The sequence below is a fragment of the Equus przewalskii genome, chromosome 19 (genome assembly GCF_037783145.1).
Source record: "Equus przewalskii isolate Varuska chromosome 19, EquPr2, whole genome shotgun sequence".
NCBI lineage: Eukaryota > Metazoa > Chordata > Mammalia > Perissodactyla > Equidae > Equus > Equus przewalskii.
In genome coordinates, this window is record NC_091849.1 from 63,411,550 (window position 1) to 63,427,479 (window position 15,930).

A 15,930-nucleotide genomic window follows, 5' to 3' on the forward strand; every position below is an offset into this window, starting at 1 on the left:
ACTTGGCAAACCAAGCTACATACTGCAGAGTTAAGGACTCCAGACATCATCCTGTGTGCAGTTGAGCAAACTTACAGGTGTTTGTGTCCATCCTTACACATACCTACAAGCACAGCAAGGAGCTCGTTTCATGCAATCTGTTCTGAAATCGTTTTTTTTTTTTTTTTTTCCATTTAACAATGTATCCTGGACATCTTTTCGTTTAGAATGCGTAGAATCAGGGCCGGCCCCGTGGCCGAGTGGTTAAGTTCCCGCGCTCCACTGTGGCGGCCCAGGATTTTGCTGGTTTGGATCCTGGGCACGAACATGGCACCGCTCATCAGGCCACATTGAGGCGGCATCCCACATGCCACAACTAGAAGGATCTACAACTAAAATATACAACTATGTACTGGGGGAATTTGGGGAGAAAAAGCAGAAAGAAAAAAAATAGATTGGCAACAGTTGTTAGCTCAGGTGCCAATCTTTAGGAAAAAAAAAAGATTGGCAACCGTTGTTAGCTCAGGTGCCCATCTTTGAAAAGAAAAAAAGGAATGCATAGAATAACCTTATTATTTTTAATGTTATCCCGCCATGTGCATGTAACAATGTTTATTTAACCAATTCCTTATTGATAGTTTTTCCTTTTCGTTATTTGATGTAATGTTCAAAGAACATTTTTTCAACACATATCCCCTAAGGTAACTACATTTGAATTGATTTCTTCAACTTTTATCTGATTATCTTAGGGAGGGTATATTAAAATCAATATGATTTACTGAATTATGGAAAATTAGAAGAAAGAAATGTATAAAGTAAAACTTCACCGATGAATAACGTTTATATCTAGAATATTCTTTATTAACCAATCGTGTGTACAATAAACCAGCTGATGTAATTTTTTCCTTCATCGGGTGTTTGGATTTCTAGAAAGCAGTATGTGCATAGAGCAGTGCTTCCCAATCTTGGCTGCACATTAGGTTTTAAATCTTGATTTCCAGGCTGCACCCATTCCACTAGAATCTCTAGAGGTGGCACCTGGGCTTTGTAAAGCCCTCCAGATAATTCCAATGTGCAGTCGATGTTGACAGCCACGGACTCAGAAAGAGTAGCTTGTTTTGAGTGGGATGTTTCCTGGAGAGAAATAGAGAGGAAACAAGAAAAATTCCAATAAATCAGTCTGTCATCAAGAATTTAATGTATGTGGAAAACGTGTCCACATAATGCTCATTTTTTGCAAGAGAGTGGAAGTCTCCGTTTTCTGGCTTAATCCGGGTAGTGGAAGTAAAGGGAGAAACTGCAGCACTGGGCTGTGCAGAGGACTTGTCCTCTGCCCGCGGAGCCTCTCCTTCAGAGCACTTGTCTGGGCTGCATTTTACGTCTTCCACTTACGTTTGTGCTTCTCCTCCTGGTCGAGGGCATCCTCCCTGAGAGTAGGCTTCGGGCTGTTTCAGTTCAGGGCCACATCCCTGCGTTCAGATATAGAGCTGACACAGTTGGCACTTGCTGGTATTGGCTGGTGAATTAGTGACTGGCTCTTTGGCACTGCAGAGGATATAAAGGTGGTCAGAGAACAGAGGTGACAGCCATGGGAGCAGACTGCTTTCCTTTTCGCTCTTAAAGCTCTCCTGTGCCAGACTGGGGACAAAGTATATTTTATTTGGAGAGATAGCAGAATGCATTTCATGTAAAAATGGATTTCCTATAAGAAAAAATGTTTTGGAGAAAGGTGATTCTGCATCATATACAAATGGGGGAAAGTGTGAGAAAACGATAAAGAAGATTATTAGGAAGAAAAAAGACATTTTGTTTAATATGGTAGTAAGCACATTCTTCAGGAAGGCAGAAAACTATTATATTCTTTTCTGAAAAGTTTGTCTTGTATTGAAGCAAGAACTAATTCAAAGGAGCCCCGGTTCCCGTGAAAGTCCATTTTCCTCAGAAGGAAGAAGATTTGGCATGCCTTGAATAAGGCATCTGGAGGAATCTGGAAGTCAGTTTGGCGCTGGAGGGGGGTTTTGAAACTAAATTATATTATAGTATATTCTCAAAGTTCAATTGAGACTGTTAAAGAAATGAAAGTTATCAGGCTTAAAGTCTAATGTTAAAATCAATGGGACAGGCATGGCACGGGAAAGAATAAGAATAATTCTGATGGGCTCCAGGACTCTGCAAAAACCTTGCCATGAAGTATCTAATTCAGTTGTTGGAGAAAGAGCAGAATATTTCAGCCTACCTTTGCAAATTTTTATTTGTATATTTAGGGAAATGGTGAATAATACTTTAATGGCCACAGATATTATGTAGATGGTGACAAATATCATCAAATTAAGATAGCCTTGATTTCTCTACTGTGCAAATTCAGAAATAAAGTCCCAAGTGCATGGGATAAAGCTGTGAGTATATGAAGACACAGATGTGTAAAACAGAAAGCATTTTTTTTGTCTTGTTAACAATCATAATTTTCTTCAATAGATCATTTATTCTCTAAATTTATTTCTTCTTTTTTTTTTAAAGATTTTATTTTTTTCCTTTTTCTCCCCAAAGCCCCCCAGTACATAGTTGTATATTCTTCGTTGTGGGTCCTTCTAGTTGTGGCATGTGGGACGCTGCCTCAGCGTGGTCTGATGAGCAGTGCCATGTCCGCGCCCAGGATTCGAACCAATGAAACACTGGGCCGCCTGCAGCGGAGCGCGCGAACTTAACCACTCGGCCACGGGGCCAGCCCCTTATTTCTTATATTTTGATGTCCATACTTCCAAACCAGTTTCAGATTTGTCCTCAGAAGAAATGTGATGATAAAATGAGCTTATTTTTATAATTTTACCTTGACTTTTCCTCATAGGAACTAGGCCACTTTTTTGCAGTTTTTATTCTCCAGTTTATTGTTTTTTATTAGGAATTTCCTCATGTGTGCTTGTCTCATCATTATCAATCTTATGGATAGGCCTCACTGAGAATGGCTTTTCTCACAGACAAAGGGATCCAGCATTTGTGGTTTCAAGTGGCCACGTTAAAACAGAACTTGAGAAAATAAACTAGATGGCCTATTGAAATGTGTGTAGTTCATTATTTTCGAGTATTTTCATTTTTAATAGTACAGTTTCTCACTCTGTGCCTACTGAGAAGACGACAGAGGAATAGCATTTTAATGATATTAAGTGATGGCATTGAGAAAAGTTCTAATTATTATTAGAGATATATTTCAAGACTACTTAAATATGGTATCTTCTGTATTTATTTTAGACTATTTTGCAAATGAAGATAAGAAACTTATGGTTAACACATGAGAAGATTATAAATAAAACCTGAAACCCAGTGAAACTTGGTATTGTGTTCAATATGATCATCTCCCGGATTTTAGAGGGATGAACGTTTCACAGAATGGGGATTATACAACTGGTGGAAAGACCCTTGAGATCAGTGCATGGCCCTGTCTACAGTTACTCAGGTAGCTGGGCATGAGTGGAATCCAAGCTCCCTGATTCCTCATCTCCTGCTCTTCCTGCCGTATTTTACTGACTTTAAGTGACTCAGACCCAAGTATGTGTTCCCCACAATCCCCCTTTTCGTTAGCAAACTCAGAATTCTTTTTCCATCATGAAAATAAAAACTATCCTCTTCCTGCACTCTAAAGCTTGCCTGAAGATGTACAAATGGAAATGATGTTAGCACAGCCCAACCCGGAAGATATCCGATGTAAGCGTTTTGATTATATTAAGGAAAAGGTCAGGACTGGAAAGGTCAGACGGGTTAAAATCAGAAGCTGTGCGGCACGAGACCAGCATCAGCTGAAGGCCTGGCCCCATGTGGACCTTGTCGTTATGAACCACTGAAAATAGAAGTAAATCCCTTCATGTAATTAAATCACTTACTGTTGACACTAATATTCTTGACATTGGGAATAGATTTTTGCAATTATAGTTTCATGTACATATTCGTGTATAAGGCCTGCTCAAAACACCAAACTCAAATACACTGGCCCTCAGGGACTTAATTCTCTCCAGTTCAAAAGTAGGAATCTCTGAGTAATTTCCTCAGAAGGTTGCTGTGCCTGCATTTAAAAGGGTCACGTGAGACCTCAGGAGAAACACTTGCTTAATGTCGTATATTTAAATACAGGGCATTTGTATCAGAACTCTCATTTACATATGCTTGTGAAATATAAAAGAAAGAGCAGGAAGAAAGTGCGATGGGGAGATCTTAAGAATTGACCCGGGGAGACACAACCTTGTTGGTGGTGAGCAGGCTCTGTGGGTATAAAGGGATTTGTGGATCGCGCTTCCCAGGCGAAGCAGATAATCGGTCATCTTCCAACAATACGATGGATTATCATCAGTGGTGATTAGTGTTGTCATTCCAGGACACATATGTTGACACATAAATGTTCTACAACATGCCTTGGATTTTTAAAAATAATTTATAGGTGGGAAGATCCCTAGAATAAAATTTTATGAAGTGCCATTAGGAAGCATGTTAAATTGTGGGAATAAATGTGATATGAAAGGGATAGAGGAAAGGAACATAAATGAAAGACTGCTAGGCTCCTAATACTCCCTTTTCTTTTCTTAACAAATATTGAAGGAGCACATGCATATGTGGCAGGCCCTGTTCTGCACTGGAGGATGTAACAGTGACCCAGATGGACAAGAATCCTTGCCCTGAGGCTGACAGTCCAGCGTCATGACTTCGGACTTACTCTCAAAGGCGCCTCCTCCGTGCTTTGACTACTGACCCAGAGTGCGATGGTGGGGAGTGACGTGGAGGATGGAAAAAGGATAGAACAGGGAGCAGTGAAGGGCAGAGAAACTGTGCAGAAGTGGACTGAGTTCTGGGGTCTTCTCCCTTGTGGGGCTTCTCCGCCCCCACTTCTGCAGGAGGCGTCCTCTCGTACCCTGGAAGGCTTGTGTTTTGTCGCTTCTGCTGTCATCGTCTCGCTCTTTCCCTGTATGTTTTCCTGCCTTTTCTCTCCACTGGACTCTCAGCTGTTAATCTCTGTAGCCCAGAGCCAGCCGTGCTGCTGGGCAGACAGTGGGAGCTCTATCGTATCTGTGAATGAGGATCAGCAGCAGTCACCTGACAAAGTAGTCCGTTGTGGAGAAACCTGCATCTTGATGTTTGACCATCTGTATTACTTTGGAAATGGACATGGGGTGTTTTGACTGAAAAATGACGAGTGAAAATATCTTTCCCTTTGAATTTTTGAGACCAAATGCCAGTGGGGGAGGGGCTTTTAGCTGCCCCACTTCCCCTAAATAATGCTCATCAGCTCTTCCTCAGTCACAAATAAACACAAATGGGTTTTAAAAAATTATGTGAGTTTAGCTTCGAACCTCTCCATAGGCCTGTCTTCCAGTGGGATTTCCACTCCAGTTACCATCATTGCAGAGGGGCTGCCATCGAGTTACCAGCTATTGGAAGCAGTTTCAAATCTTAGGAACACTTGAATGCATCTTTAAATTAGTTAATAATCTTATAAGAGCCCAATCTGCAAGGCGAAAACCCAACCCAGACTGCTTGCTCTGCAGTCCCTCCTGGACGCTGAGGGGAACCTGTCCCTTCCAGCTGCATGTGGGGACGGTCCTGGGGCCAGTGCGGGAACGCTCCCCCCCAGGTCTCCCTCACAAGTCAGGGCTGTTTTAAATTCTCTCTCAACTCCGTGCAGAGGATCTGGGGTGTGGGAGGAAAAGGGTGAGCATCAGTGTGTGCTTAATTCAGACAGTTAAACTTGCATTCCAAGAGTTTCCTGGAAGAACTTTGCATCCGTCTGACCCAGCGTTACCTCTGGTATTTGCTTCCGCAAATCATTTAAAACACATAAGTGCTGTCTTTGGTTTCAAGTTTGTAGTCAGAGAGGTTTGAGAACTATTGGCACCAAACCTAAAAGCCATAGATGAAAATGGAACATACTAACACTGAATATAGGTTGCAATGAATCAGTTTGTCAGCTTTCAACTATTACAATTATCTTCCTAAAAATACTCGGCTGCACCCAGTCATCTCCACGACTGTTCACCTGCTTGCCGCGTGAGAAACTTCTGTGCTGTGGTATGTTTCTTTTTGGTTGTAATGTCAGCACTTTTGTATATTTTTACTTACCAGTTATCCTTTACTGGGCATATATTTCTCTTTTGAGCTAAGTGTGGTGCCTCGCTAATCGCACTGATTGTGAGTGGGCGTTGGTAGCGTTATTGTGTCTACAGATCAGTCGCTGTGGGGACGCGGGGGGGGGAGGGTGGTGGTCCAAGTTAGTTGGATTATAACAGTGCTACCAGTTGAAGAGAGAAAAAAATTACCGTGGACTTGATCCTGGACTCTGAGTCCCAGGACAGCTGCCAAATGGCATCAGATTCCTGCTGTTTAGTATTAAACATCCCAGACAAGGCACCGCCCTGCTAGCACGGCATCTGATTATTGGGGCTCCAAGACTCCCGCCATCATTGTGCTTCTCTGCAATGGCCCTGAACTGCGTTAGTAGAACGACTGCCTTTCCTTCTAGAATTAATGTGTGTGCATGTGTGCGCGTGTGTGCATATGTGTTTGCCCCAACGAAAGGGATGAGATGGAACTCAGGATTCAAGTTCTGTAAAATCAAAGTGTTGTCAACATTGAGACCAAGGATAAAGTGCAAACTGAATAAAAAGACAAAGTAAAGTAAATGCAGTTAGAGTGGGGGGAAAAAAGAAAGAAAAGACGACACGGAGAAAAAGAAGCAATAAGATGCCCAGATGGGTTGGTTTCCTGGGAGATTTTCTTGCAGTTCTGGGTGAGACAAGAGAATAACCTGAAGAATTAACCCTTTCGCCTCACTTCTCAGATAAATGCTTGGTTTGGTATTATACTGAAAACTTGAATTCGACCAGAGGTGAGGGATGAATATTTTATCAAGTCAAATGGATTTTTTCTCCACCGACTCTGCATCTTATTCCGGAAATCAGAAAAGATAATTTATGTACCAATTAACAAAGTGTCAGGACATAATCTTACCTGATTTAAGGGCTATGGATTATTTTTCTAATACCGTATATTTTCACATATATTCTGTCATCATTTTGATAAGAAAAAATTAAGAAAAATGTATGACTACATAACCTCTGGAAAAAATTTGTTTTAAAAACCATAGGGTTCCCTCAGTGAAATATGCTTTGGTCTAGACATGCACGGTCGTGGGTGAGCCACAGGAGCACGACAGCGTGCTCTCAATGGGAAGAAAGAGGAGCCAGTGGGCAGCGCGTGAGGCACCCCTCTCCCAGTTCATTCCATCCTTTCTGCCTGAGATCCAGCCGGATATGCCCGTAAAAGTGTATGTAGGTGCCCACTTACACCACCAAAAGCAAAAATAATCAAGCACGAAGGTACTGAAATGCCCGCACAAGGCAGGCTCTTCGTTCTGTTCTTCCCTTTGGAAGTAGGAAGCCAGAACTAGGAGCAGAATTACCTTGAGGAGAGTTGATCTTCCACTATGGAACCAGTCCTAGGTTTTGTGGTTGGAATTGTCGACGAAAATAATCCATAACCAATCTATAAATGAAAATTTGGGAGAGTTTATTCTGAGCTGAAATCTGAGGACCATGGCCCGGGGCCTTTCTTCCCGAAGGAAGAAAGGGCACCAAGGAAGTGAGGTGTACAGAGCCGTTATATACTCCCAAACAGGCTGTTTCACATATGATTGAAATGTCCCTCCACAATAGTCACAAGATTGCCCTGTAGGCACGGCGCTTGATGGACACAGCAGTTAGTGGGTCTGCTATCTTGGAGGGCGTAGCAGGAGGCAAGTCTATTGTCCTGAGCTGGGTGGTCACAGGTGAGCAAAGCAATCAGTTCCTAGCCTAAGGAAAGATGCTTAATCCTTAAAGAAATGCCAACGTTGGGAGGGGGAGGGAAGTTGCATCTTTATCTCAAGGGCCTTTGCTCTTGCCATAGGGAATATCTAAAGCAGATATACAATGCATGCTCAATGCAGTGGTCCGGCCCTTTTGGAAAGACAAGGTCAGGCCGAATTAGGTTTACACAAAATGGCTTCCTCATATTCTCCAATATATCCTCTTGCTTGCCATTTTTATTTGTTCTGACAAATTCTATTAAGCTCGTGAAGAGCTGAATTTAGAGAATTTCCTGGTAGAGCAGAGAAGTTCTGGAAAGGTGTCTGACTCTGGGGGATAAAGTGCCTCCAGGGGCTACTCTTCTGTCCAGTGCCGTGTCCGTATCTTCAAGACTGGCGCAGGGTGGGAGGCCCTCCAGAGCCCACGTTGGCTAAAAGGAGCTATCATGTTTACAGCAAGATTGGAAGTCACCCCCTAAACCCTTTTCCAGTTCCCTGAACACTCGGCTGAACAGCGGTGTGGCCTGACCGTGCTCTGCTCCAGTCACAACCTGTGCGAGGGTTCCTCACATCCAGGCCGCGCTCTGACCCCAGCCAGGGGTCCTACACTTCAGCTCAGTTCTGACACTGTCTACCTGGAGAGGGCGTCAGACCCCACGGGCTATGGGCTCAGTCCTGCAAGACTGCCTCCCACTTCAGATGCCAGTCGCAAGTCCAGGTTGTCACCTGGGCTCTGACCGACGAGCTGTAGAACACAGGTTCTGGTGGCCCTTCCTCGGATTCGGTTAATTCTCTAGAGCAGCACACAGAACTCAGAGAAATGTATTACTTACTAGATCACTGGTTTATTATAAAAGGATATAACTCAGGAACAGCCAGATGGAAGAGATGCGTAGGGCAATTTTGAGGGAAGGGCTCGGAGCTTCCGTGCCCTCTCTGGGTGCACCACTCTCCCCATGTCTCCACCTGTTCACCAACCCTGGAGCTCTCTGAACCCTGTCCTTTTGGGTTTTTATGGAGACCTCATTACATAGGTGTGAGTGATAAAATTATTGGCCTTTGGCAACTGATTCAGCCTCCAGCCCCTCTCCCCTCCCAGGAGGTTGGGGGGGCGGGGTACTGAAAGTTTCAACTCTAATCACATGGTTAGTTCTCCTGGCAATAGCCCCATCCAGAGGTGCTTTCCAACAGTCACCTCATTAACATAACAAGAGGCACCTTTATCGCTCTTATTGCAGGAAATTCCAAAGGTTTTAGGAGCTCTGTGCCAGAAATGGGGATGAAGGTCAAATTGGTATTTCTTGTTATAAGTCACAATATCACAGGTCCAATGGCTCACAATCAGGGAAGGTGGAAGTCTTAGCTTTCTGGCACGGTCCACTTATGCCCTGGAGTTGTTGGGTCTCGCTCTCGAGCCTACCTCTTTGGGTGTTCACTTGTCTGCTGGCCTAGTTCTTGTCTCTGTCTTAGCTTACCTGCCCAGGTTTAATGGAGGCAAGCCCTCACCGAAGCCAACTTAAGCAGACTGATTAATAATATGAACTGTAATTTGACTCCTGAGATAAACAACTCAGTTTAAAATAAGCACATAATGCCAAATGGAGCTACTGGGCCTGGGTCTAAATACCATCTCTGCTACTAAGTGTCTGGGTGACCCCGGGCAAGTACTAAACTCTGATTGTTGGTTTCCTCATCTAAATGGTGGTAATCACCATATTCATCTCATTGTGTTGTTTGAACATTAAATGGGGCAATTTGCATGAAGTATGGTGTCTGCTCCTTAATAAGCACTCAAGTCACAGCTATTATGATTAATAGTTAGGAGTTACAGTGGTGTTTGGGGCTAGGGGTGGTATTATAACTGAGATCCTGGAATTCTCGCTTCCAATCACATCCTTACTTCTGCTTTCCCTGCTCCTTTTGAAAGCATTTCCCTAGGCACGTACCTCCAAGGATGGAGCAAACTATCGCTTTACCACCAGCTGGGAGCGTTTCAGTACCTTGTTGGGGACTCTGGCAAACACAGCCTTGGCACAGAGTCAGCAGTATGCTAACCTCTCTGCAAACATCTCCATCTTGGGATCTTACTCCATCCGTCTGGCTGCATGGAGGGCAGAGTGGAAGAGAAGGGATGCTTGGCGAGACCCAAGACTGCTGAACCACCCAACCCCATGGAGTGGGGTTAAGAGTGCTTTTTAGAGCAGAGTAAACTTGCCATGAGCTAGTATGGTCTGTGGGAGCAAAATTGCACTGGACAGAGTTAAACAGGCAAGGAAGTCATTATTCAAGACTGAGAGGTCAAGACTGTTGCCATAGGGACAGACTGACCTGCAGTCCGCTGAAGCAGAGGGTGGGGGATTTCAAACACGGGGTGAGCTAGTGGGAAAGTATTGGAGGACTGAAGGAAGGAGGTGGATCCCTGTGATGGGCCGTCTGTGTTTGCTAATTGGCTCCTCTGGGAGTCAGGCCCCTCCTTTCCCAGGAGAATGAGAGACCAATGGAGACCATCTTCTCTGACATGACAATTCAAAGGATGGCTCCAGGGTCCTTGAGAAAGACGTTCCTGGGTTGTAAACTGTCCTGAGGCTGGGAGAAGATTTACATCTCAAAGGGGCAGAGGAGCAGTTTCCAACTGCAAGTTTTCTAAAGTAAATGCTCTGAGAAAAGGGAGGTGAGGGGCCCCTAGTCAGGGAGAAACCTGTCTAAAGTTTAGTCCTCTTGAGGGAACATTAAGGCTGGGCATGGTCAGGTCTGTGACGGTGACAAATCTCATTCCTCCTTCCTTATATAATGATGTTTCAATGCACTTTCTTTTTCCTACCAGGACAGGTTTAGTCTACTACTTTACTGACTGAATAAATTTATGTAATGCCCATTCATGTTTTTTTATGAATAAGCGTGTTTGATTTTTTCTAAATACAAAAGTAATGTTTATTGTAGAGAAGTATTGCCCCTAAGCCAAGAGAGAAAAATTGAAATCGAACAACTACTCAGAAATTACCACTGCTTGATTTTGGTTGGTTACGTCTTCCCTATCTTTTCCAGTTACACACATTTTTTTAAATAAAAATTGCAGTCATAATGTAATATCCATTATCTGGTTTTTTTGCATAACTGTATATTGCAAATATTATTTTCTTATTGCTACACATGCTATGTTTTATGTACATTTAGATGCCTTGCAAATAGAAGCTTTCAGTCAATACTCCGTGACTTGAGTAATTTCTTATCAGGTTAAACTTTTAAAAACATTTTTAGGGGCCAGCCACATGTTTGAGTGATTAAGTTCGTGTGCTCTGCTTCAGCGGCCCAGGGCTTCCCGGATTCGGATTCTGGGCATGGACATGGCACCGCTCATCAGGCCATGCTGGGGTGGCATCCCACATGCCATGACTAGAAGGATCCACAACTAGAATGCACAACTATGTACTGGGGGGCTTCAGGGAGAAAGAAAAGAAAAAAAAATAATAAGATTGACAACAGATGTTAGTGCCAATCTTTAAAAAAAAAAATTAGTAAATTATTTTACATAAATTTGTGTCTTTGAGGAGTATGACTTTTTCCCATCTGTCCTCAACTGTTTTCAGTAATGGTAGCACTTTACACATTAAATGAGATCATGAGTCTGGGGCACAGTAGATTCCCAGTAAATAGTAGTGTTAAGGAAAAAATCATTGATGCACTTGTTGACGTACGATAAGGAAGGTCTTATTCAAAGGGGGACTGTTGTGATGGGTGGGGACCACTAAATGGAGTCTTGCAGTGAGGGAGAGAGGTGGGGCTCCGCTCCGAATACAGCATGGACCAGGGAGAATTTAGGAGCAGGACGGGGTCGATGGCTGGAAAATTACTGAGACAACATAGGGGAGTTTTGGCTAAAGCAGTGTCACAGGATCCGTGCTGAAGGCGGCCAGGGGGTCAGGCGTCACCTGGGGTTGGGGAGACCAGGGCGAGGAGCATGGGGACCCAGGTAGCTATGGAGGGGGCTCAGATGTTGAAGATGGGGGCTTTGGGCTCAACTGACCTAGCAGGATTCTGGCGGAAATGGAAATCCAAAAGCGTGGGCTGAGTTGGGGAGAGGATTCAGATGTGCCCGAGCAGAGTTTGGTCAAGGAGAAAATCTCTGTCAGTAGTTGCTGTTATTATGAATCTGCATGGGGGAGGGATATTACAAACCAGAGTTTGCCTGGAAACATTCCAAAACCCCGTCCAGTGGTTTTACTAGAGAGCATTGGAGAAGTCTGTCTACATGTTATGGGCCACAGCTTCCAAATTTAGGGTGACATGTCAGATTGGGAGCAAAGGCTGACTAGAATTATTTCTTGCTGCGAAGGGTCTGCTTTGCAGTTTTTCAGTGCTCGTTTGAGCTGCCTCGTTCCCTCCTGTGTTTCTTGCTGCACAGAAGTCAGCCCTCTGATTGCTTGCCTCCGCACTGTCTCCTGCCTGTGCATCTCAGTGCTTTGCTCCATATTGTTATGTCTGCTTTTATCCTCTTGCCACATTCCTAATTGCTGCTCTCTGCCCAGCAGAACTTGGGTGGCACTGCCTGCTTGGTTTAGGGGGGCACTGCACCTTCTTTCACATCTTGTGCCTTACAGCCTCCGACCCGTGCTGACCCCATCCGATGCGAGGCCAGGCTTCCTGAGGTGGCACAGGGGCCCCAGGCCCAGGGAGGGCATTCACAGTAACTTCCCGTCACTGCTTTCCTCTGTGTGATTCCAGCTCTGCAAGACTGTCCTTTCTGCCACTGGACACCTTACCTCGGAGCTGTGGGTCCCAGGTGGATTTGTCAGGTCCTCTTTCCTCCCTGTCCCCAGACGCCTTCTGGGACAATGCCTTACAATGCTGACGAGTGACGTGGGCACCACCACGGTTATTTTATGCCCATCTTTGTGGCCTTCCTTGTCGTAGCCGAAATCACAGCACGTGGCGGTCTTGACTGTCTCTGAGTGAGGCCAGCAGGGGTAACTGCACGTCTGCTGAAAGCTGAGTCAGACAGACAGCTGACTGTGTTTATCGCTCTGCTCCTAATGGGAGGATTAAAAATAAACTTTTAGATACTGCCTTGACTAGATTCCACCAGCAGGTTGTAAATGACCCCTAAAATTGATCACTCGAAATTCGGTTATGTATCATTTTTAATAGATGTCACTTTCCTTAGTTTATGTACGTTGTACATATATTCTGGCAATTGAAATTTTTTTGAATGTCAAAGTATTCAAATTTGTACAGTAAAATAATTCAATTGTTACTTTTCTGCCAGGTATTTTATGTATTTTATAGTTACAGTTTTATGCTACATTTAATTGTAATATTTATCAAACAACAAACAGATAAAAGTAGCTTTTTTAGAACCCTGGAGGATTTTTAAAATATATAATCTGTTTCTATATTATCAGAAAGTACCTGGTATTTTGTAAGGAGACATCAAAAGTGACAAAGAAAATATAGCTTAGAATCAAAGATAGAAACAGAATACTAAATATAAAAATTAGAAGCTTATAAATTATAATTTTTTCAGAATCTCTGTCTGAATATTAATGGTTATCCTTGGACAGTTTATCTAAACATACTTACACTGATTTAGAGCACTATTTTCAATGATAAATGTGTGCAAATATGAAATGTAAATTTATGTAAATATTGAAACTAGCCGTAAGTATTTAAAGACTTGTGTATTAAAAAGGGAAAATATGTACTAAAAGGAAAAGATGTGTATTAAGATCAAAAGTGAGTTCAAATCTTCATTCAAAAAATAAATATAGCTAGTACTGGAAAGGGTCAAGATATAGTCTTGGTTACTTGTCCATGTTCTCATGTACTGTACTTACTGCTAAAATAGTGTTGGCATGTCTATATTTTTTAAAAAACACAAAACTTGACCCACCACCGAGTTGTAAATAATTAATTTTTACTTATAGCTTGAGTTACTTAGAGGTGAAATTTCACCTGCAAATTTTAACTTTAAGTTTTGAATTTGGTTATATTTTCTGGCTATGCTGAGCTGCTTGAAACCCGTGATATTTGTGACCAAGCAGAAGGAGATTCCTTGAGGAACCATGTTGTTGATCTGTGTTCATTTTAAGGTTGTGTAGCACAGATCACTTTGCACATTTCCCACTGGATCGTTCCAGACAGTTTTTTGCCCACAGACTCAGCACTCTTGGAGGGGTAAGAGTTTGCAATTTCTGTGAAACAGTGTTTCACAAGGATTAGGAGCCAGCCACTCTTTGAAAAGGACAAAACTCCCCTTTAGTTTGTTGAACTTTACCTGTGCTCAAAGTTGGCGCCACTGTAATAGTTGCAGGTTCTGGGTGTGCAGAGCTGCTGTACGCATCAGAGTGTGGTAGTAGTGTGGAAGCAGCGTGATGCCAGCTGGTCATTTAAGGGCGGTTCCACTTTGTTCAGCACGTACCATATAACATAGGCAATAAGCAGTTTTTCCTTCTCAAAAGCTGCAGTTAATTATCATAAATGTCAAAATTGTAGGTATCATGGTTATTTTGCTCCCAAATTGTTTGAGCGTATCGACTTTCTGATGGAGTACTTGAACACCCAAGTTGTGATCCGTTCTCTGAGCTGCCATCCTCAATGTAAAATTGCCAATCCAAATTCTTAAATGGCTTAAGCCTATTAAGTGATAGGAAGTTGCAAACTCATAGACTTAAAGTAATTTTTTTATCGAACACATGGAAGTATTTTGTTATTAGTTTTAATGCTTAATATAGGAAAGCAAATTCCTTTAAAAATATTTTTAATTAACAATTTTTCTTAATTTTCTTGGAACACGTGCCTACATAAGATACAGTGCATAAAATCAAAGATGCTCCCAACCCCGTAAACATGACTTAGATTACTTGGTAAAACCTTCTTATGATTAATATAAATTTGGAGACGCATTAGAGTTTATTCTCATAGTTACAATGTGTCTTATTACAAAAATTTGCCTAATGAGATAGTTAATATTTAAAATAGCTTATAGGTGTGTGTGATTCTGTGTTGTGTAAACCTTACGTGAATACTATGTACGTATTTTTAAAAAGAAAAGCTTCTAGGAAACAGATGTATTCTATTGAACTTTGCAGATAAGAAGAGGCACTGCCTCCTCTTATGGGCTTGGCCTCCCCTCTGGTGTGCAGTGTTGGGCCCAGTGTGGTGTCCAGTGTGGTTTCCAGTGTGTGTCCAGCATGTGTCCAGTGTGGTGTCCAGTGCATGTCCAGTGCGTGTCCAGTGTGGTGTCCAGCGTGTGTCCAGTGTATGTCCAGCTTGTGTCCTGTATGTGTCCAGCATGGTCCAGCATGTGACCAGCATGGTGTCCAGTGTGTGTCCAATGTGTCCAGCGAGTGCCCAGTGCATGTCCAGCGTGTGTCCAGCTTTGGTCCAGTGTGGTGTCCAGCGCACCCAGTGTGGTGTCCAGTGTGTGTCCTGAGTGTGTTCTGCATGTGTCCAGTGTGCTGTCCAGCATCTGTCCAGTGCGTGTCCAGTATGTTTCCAGCACGTGTTCCATGTGGTGTCCAGTGTTGTGTCCAGCATGTGTCCAATGTGGTGTCCAGTGTGTGTCCAGCACATTTCCAGTGTGATATCCAGCGTGTGTCCAGCGTGTGTCTAGTGTGCAGCATAACTTAGTTGATTTTGATTGGCACAGCAAGGGAAGTGAGATTAAGTGTTTTGTCTCAGATATCTCCTAGTTTAATGAAGAAGACTCTCTTAAAAGCAAATTATTATCAGGCAGCCATAACTGCTAGCTGGAGATGTCAGAGACGACAGGAACACAGAATACAAAACTTCTATGTGAATTATCAAGAGATTCAAGAAGTGACCCTAGAATTTGGCCTTGAAGAAAATGTAAAGGGTCCTCAGGCAGGCACAGGTTAGAGAAGCATTCCAAGTTGGGGCACAGCGTGGTCTTGGTGGGCTCGCAGACTGACCAAGCTCTCGGCTTTGGGCCCCGTGTTCATCCCCACACAGACCCTCCATCTGATTGGAGCTCATCAGCACAGGAGAGCAAGGTGCTGGACAGTGTGGCCTCTGAAGCGAGGTTGCCTGGCCTTGAACCTGGTAATGTGTCTGTGTCATCTTGGATGTGCCACATAGCTCTCTAAGACTCAGTTTCCCCTGTGTACGGTACA

The 15,930-nt window shown here is 43.3% G+C and overlaps 1 protein-coding gene and 1 long non-coding RNA gene across 28 annotated transcripts in view; one reads left to right on the plus strand and one right to left on the minus strand.

Moving 5' to 3' along the window:
• Positions 1 to 15,930, plus strand: part of RIMS1 (regulating synaptic membrane exocytosis 1) — a 418,478-nt gene that overhangs the window by 40,781 nt on the left and 361,767 nt on the right. The gene's annotated exons all lie outside the window — the stretch shown is intronic.
• LOC103559556 (uncharacterized) lies at positions 815 to 12,758 on the minus strand. 2 transcript variants are annotated; one of them, XR_547005.2, is made up of 4 exons: positions 12,562 to 12,758; positions 7,418 to 7,500; positions 1,372 to 1,524; positions 816 to 1,113 (listed from the first exon to the last, which is right to left on the minus strand). It is a non-coding gene; the product is annotated as an uncharacterized lncRNA (long non-coding RNA). The 2 variants fall into 2 exon arrangements; XR_547006.2 differs by lacking the exon at positions 7,418 to 7,500 and having other exon boundaries at positions 815 to 1,113.